A 6,135-nucleotide genomic window follows, 5' to 3' on the forward strand; every position below is an offset into this window, starting at 1 on the left:
CCATGGAGTCCTTTAGGACCACAAACCTGAAGAGGTTGTTGATTCACTTTCTTCCGGTCCCAATGGTGACTGGTAGTACTATAGAACCGTCTAGCTTGGGAAAGTTATCTTCGAATCCGATTACTCTGTTGCAATGACTTTGTAGGCTTTTGTATCAAAATCCTAGCTTGTTGAAGGCTCCCCTAAAAAGGATGTTGGAATCGGCTCCGGTGTCCACCAGTATCTGTTTTACTAAACCAGTTTTGACCATGGACGAGATGATGAAAGGGTCTTCTTTTGCCGAAGTGCCCTTTTGGCAATCATCGGAGGAGAATTTTATAGTTGTTAGAAGGAAGGGGTTTCTTTTTTCGTCTTTTAAAGCTAGCACCTGGAGATCCTTTTATAATGCAAATTTGGATTTTTCCAGCACATCTTTCCCGATGATAACATTTACTATGATAGTTGGGTTGGTTTTTGGGCTTTCCTGGTGCGCCGGTCTCACCATTTTGAGATTTTGTCCATCCATCTTTTGCAATCTTTCCCTTTTGACTTTCCTGGGCTCTCGAATAATTTTGGTGACCTCGGGGAGTTTGCTGTCTCTGATGGCTTGTTTAAGGGCGTCTTTGAGGTCGAAGTAGTCTTGAGTCTTGTGTCTGTATCCTCTATGATAGTCACAGTACAGGCTTTTGTTATCACATGTTCGTTCTTTCAATTGTCTGGCCTTCGGGAGAATGCGTCACTCTGCTATTTGGTTGCAGATCTTCGTGATTGGGGGCGGTAGAGGGGTGTAGTTTGTGAACTTTCCCACTTTAGAGCGACCAGTTGGGGGCGGTGGATTTGAAATGCTCTTTTGGGGTTTCTTTGGGCGGCGGCTTATTTCATGGTGCCGTGTTGCCATAGTGCCGTTTATTGGCTACGATGACTTGGCTTACTTCTTTGTTGTTTATGTATTCCCTTGCCACATTCTGGATTTCATGCATCGTTCTGACCGGCATGTTTGTGAGGCGTTTTTGAAAATCCTCATTCATTAGCCCGTTGGTAAGACACTGATTGGCCATTAAGTCTATTAGCCCGTCAACTATCAGATACTCATCATTGAACCTGTTTAGGTACTTCCTTACGAGTTCGTCTGGCCATTGTATTACTCCGAGTAAGCTAATCAGGTGCTTCACCTTTGAAATCCTTGTGGTGAATTGTGCCATAAATTTTCTAGAGATGTCGGCGAAACAAGATATGAAGCCGATCCGGAGGGCGTTGAACCACTTGATTGCTGGACTAGCTAGTGTTATCGAGAAAGCTCTCCATCAAACTACGTCGGTTGCTCCCTCTAGGTTCATCCTGGCCTCCAAGGCCATTAGGTGCTCCTGAGGGTCCTTGGTGCCATCGTACTTCATGTCAGTCAGTTTGTCGAAATCTTTCAATAGCTTGGCCTTCAGGACTTTCTAGGTGAATGGAGTGGCTCCCATTATTATGTACTCGCTCTTCCTTTGTCTGGAATCTCTCTGGTGTCTCTTCTCATCGTCATCTTGTAGGTTCTAGGATTCACGAGATCTGCTGCAATTTTGACTTCTATCATGATGTCGGTTATATGATCTTTCATTCTCGGCTTCTCATCGTGATAGGCTCATGGAGATCACTTTGTGATGAGCGGATAATTTATACACTTTTTGGCATTAATTTTATATAGTTTTTAGTATGATTTAGTTAGTTTTTAGTATATTTTTATTAGTTTTTAAGCAAAATTCACATTTTTGGACTTTACAATGAGTTTTTGTGTTTTTCTATGATTTCAGGTATGTTTTGGCTGAAATTGAGGGACCTGAGCAAAAATCTGATTCAGAGGCTGACAAAAGACTGCTGATGCTGTTGGATTCTGACCTCCTTGCACTCTAAATGAAATTTTTGGAGCTACAGAAGTCCAAATGGTGCGCTCTCAGTTGTGTTAGAAATTAGACATCCAGGGCTTTCCAGAAATATATAATAGTTTATACTTTGCCCAAGTTTAGATGACGTAAACTGGTATTTAACGCCAGCTTTCTACCCTATTCTTGCGTTAAACGCCAGAAACAAGTTGCAAAGCAGAGTCAAATGCCAGAAACAAGTTACAAACTAGCGTTCAACTCCAAGGAAGACCTCTACACGTGAAAGTTTCAATGCTCAGCCCAAGCACACACCAAGTGAGCCCGAAAGTGGATTTCTGCATCATTTACTCATTTCTGTACCCCTAGTAACTAGTCTAGTATAAATAGGATTTTTACCATTGTATTTTCATCTTGGTATCTATCTTTGATCAGTTTATGCAATCTTAGACATTGGGGGGCCTCACGGCCATGCCTACCCTATCATCACTTATGTATTTTCAACGGTGGAGTTTCTACACACTATAGATTAAGGGTGTGGAGCTCTGCTGTTCCTCGAGTATTAATGCAATTACTACTGTTTTCTATTCAATTCATGCTTATTCTTATTCTAAGATATTCATTCGCACTTCAACCTGATGAATGTGATTATCCATGACACTCATCACCATTCTCACTTATGAACGCGTGCCTGACAAACACTTCCATTCTACCTGCAAAAGCTAGAGTGTGTATCTCTTGGATTCCTGGTCCACGACGCATGGTTGCCTCTCCTGAAAACAGAGCCTTCCATTCTGTGAGATTAGAGTCTTCGTGGTATAAGCTAGAATCCATTGGCAGCATTCTTGAGATCCGGAAAGTCTAAACCTTGTATGTGGTATTCCGAGTAGGATCTGGGATAGGATGACTGTGACGAGCTTCAAACTCATGACTATAGGACGTGGTGACAGACGCAAAAGGATAGTAAATCCTATTCCTACACGATCTAGAACCAACAGCTGATTAGCCATGCGGAAAACCGTAGAGGACCTTTTTCACTGAGAGGATAGGAAGTAGCAATTAACAACGGTGACTCCCTACATACAGCTTGCCATGGAAAGGAGAATGAAGGATTGGATAAAGGCAGTAGGAAAGCAGAGATTTAGAAGGAACAACGCATCTCCATACGCTTATCTGAAATTCCCACCAATGAATTACATAAGTATCTCTATCTTTATTTTACGTTTTATTTATATTTTAATTATCAAAACTCCATAACCATTTGAATCCGCTTGACTGAGATTTACAAGATGACCATAGCTTGCCTCAAGCCGACAATCTCCGTGGGATCGACCCTTACTCACGTAAGGTTTATTACTTGGAAGACCCAGTGCACTTGCTGGTTAGTTGTGCGAAGTTAAGAAAAAAGAGTGATATTACAATTGTGCGTACCAAGTTGTTGGCGCCATTGAGATCACAATTTTGTGCACCAAGGTTTTGGTGCCGTTGCCGGAGATTGTTCGAGTTTGGACAATTGACGGTTCATCTTGTTGCTCAAATTAGGTAATTTTCTTTTTGTTTCAACCTTTATTTTATTTTCAAAAAGTTTTCAAAAATCTTTCAAAATTTTTCTTCTTTTTTGTTTTTCTAAAAATAATTTTTGGAAAAAAATTTATAAAATCAAAAAAATAAAAAATATTTTGTGTTTCTTGTTTGAGTCTCGTGTCAATTTTTAAGTTTGGTGTCAATTGTATGTTTTAAAAATTTGTGCATTTTTTGAAAATTTCATGCGTTGCATTCTTCATGATCTTCAAATTGTTCTTGACAAGTCTTCTTGTTTGATCTTTACATTTTATTGTTTTGTGTCTTTTCTTGTTTTTCATATGCATTTTTAGTTTGTTAGTGTCTAAGCATTAAAAATTTCTAAGTTTGGTGTCTTGCATGTTTTTCTTTTCTTAAAAAATTTTCAAAAATAAGTCTTGATGTTCATCTTAATCTTCAAAGTGTTCTTGGTGTTCATCTTGATATCCATAGTGTTCTTGCATGCATCATGTGTTTTGATTCATAATTTTTATGTTTTGAGTCATTTAATTGTTTTTCTCTCTCCTCATTAAAAATTAAAAAAAAATAAAAAATATCTTTTCCTTATTTCTCTCATAAATTTCGAAATCTTTGGGTTGACTTAGTCAAAAATTCTCAAAATAAGTTGTTTCTTGTTAGTCAAGTCAAGATTTCAATTTCAAAAATCCTATATTTTCAAAATCTTTTTCAAAAATCAAATCTTTTCATTTTTTATTATTTTCAAAAAGTTAAAAAAAATTGATTTTCAAAATCTTTTTCTTAATTTTATTTCATAATTTTCGAAAACTTTACTAACAATTAATGTGATTGTCTCAAAAATTTGAAGTTTGTTACTTTCTTATTAAGAAAGGTTGAATCTTTGAATTCTAGAATCATATCTTTTAGTTTCTTGTTAGTCAAGTAATCAATTTTAATTTTAAAAATCAAATCTTAAATTCTTTTTTAAATCTTTTTCAAAATATCTTTTCAATCATATCTTTTTAACCATATCTTTTTCAAATCATATCTTTTTCAAAATCTTTTTCTAACTTCTTATCTTTTCAAAATTGATTTTTAAATCTCTCTCAACTAACTAATTGATTTTTTTAGTTTGTTTTACTATCTCTTATCTTTTTCAAAACCACCTAACTATTTTTCTCTCTCTAATTTTCGAAAATCACCTTCCTCTTTTCTAAAATATTTTTATTTAACTAATTGTTTCAAATTTTCATTTTAATTTTATTTTTTCTCTTGATTTTCGAAAATCACTAACCATTTTTCAAAAACTATTTTTGAAATTCTCTCCCTCTCATCTCCTTCTATTTTTTTATTTATCTACTAACACTTCTCTTCTACTCATAATTCGAACCCTCTTCTCTTCTCTCTCTGTGTTCGAATTTTTCTCCTCCTTCTTCTATTCTTTTCTTCTTCTACTCACATAAAGGAATCTCTATACTGTGACATAAAGGATTCCTCTTCTTTTCTGTTCTCTTCTCTTTCATATGTGCAGGAGCAAGGACAAGGACATTCTTGTTGAAGCAGATCCTAAACCTGAAAGGACTCTAAAGAAGAAGGTAAGAGAAGCTAAAGCATAACAATTCAGAGAAAACCTTACAGAGAATCTCGAAAAAGAAGGAGACATGGCTGAACCTAACAACAATGCAAGGAAGAAGCTTGGTGACTTTACTGCACCAAATTCCAACTTACATGGAAGAAGCATCTCAATCCTTGCCATTGGAGCAAACAATTTTGAGCTAAAGCCTCAATTAGTTTCTCTGATACAACAGAATTGCAAGTTTCATGGACTTCCATCAGAAGATCCTTTTTAGTTCTTAACTGAATTCTTGCAGATTTGTGATACTGTTAAGACCAATGGGGTTGATCCCGAGGTCTACAGGCTTATGCTTTTCCCTTTTGCTGTAAGAGACAGAGCTAGAGTATGGTTGGACTCTCAACCTAAAAATAGCTTGAACTCTTGGGATAAGCTAGTTACGGCTTTCTTAGCCAAGTTCTTTCCTCCTCAAAAGCTGAGTAAGCTTAGAGTGGATGTTCAAACCTTCAGACAGAAAGAAGGTGAATCCCTCTATGAAGCTTGGGAGAGATACAAGCTACTGACCAAAAAGTGTCCTTGTGATGACAAGTCATCTTAGCCTAGTTTTACTAGTCTTTTTCTTTGTTTTCATTAGGTTTTATGCACTTTCTTGCATTATAAGTAAGTAATTTGGAATGGAAATCCATGACTTCTTTGAATCAGACAACCACCACTTAATTGATGCTAAATCATGAGGTTTGGGCTAAAATTAATTGGTTTTTAATGATTTATAAACCTTGTGAATTTGGTGATACTTTGATTGGTTGTTTTGATTAATTGTAGGTGAAGAAAAGAAGAAAACAAGAAAGCATGTCTTAAAAAGTGTGGCTCAAGGAAAAGAAAAGTGTGGCAAAGAAAAGAGGAAGCGTGGCACATGGAAGGAGGGAAGCCACAAGAGCTCAGTGCTCTCCAAAGGAGCACAAAAATAAACCAAGGAAGCAATGTCTCAATGCTCTGCTCACCTTGTGAGCTGAGCACAATTTGAAGCCAAGAAACAAGGAAAGGAAAAACAATGCTCAGCTCACCAAGGGAGCATTATCGGGCATTCATCAAAAGAAATTCAAGGAAATTATTTGCCAAATGCCTTCTCCAAGAGTCGAACCAAGAACCAAGGGGGAGTGGGAAAGCGCTACTCACAAGGAAAATAAGGCAAGAATTGGCCAAATG

At 36.9% G+C, this 6,135-nt stretch overlaps 1 non-coding gene across 1 annotated transcript; it reads right to left on the reverse strand.

Moving 5' to 3' along the window:
- Positions 1-5,410: 5,410 nt before the first annotated feature.
- On the reverse strand, positions 5,411-5,517 carry LOC112714113 (small nucleolar RNA R71). The gene has a single exon (XR_003159068.1). It is a non-coding gene; the product is annotated as a small nucleolar RNA R71 (small nucleolar RNA).
- Positions 5,518-6,135: the final 618 nt, after the last annotated feature.

This window comes from Arachis hypogaea, chromosome 9 (genome assembly GCF_003086295.3).
Source record: "Arachis hypogaea cultivar Tifrunner chromosome 9, arahy.Tifrunner.gnm2.J5K5, whole genome shotgun sequence".
In the NCBI taxonomy this organism is placed as follows: domain Eukaryota; kingdom Viridiplantae; phylum Streptophyta; class Magnoliopsida; order Fabales; family Fabaceae; genus Arachis; species Arachis hypogaea.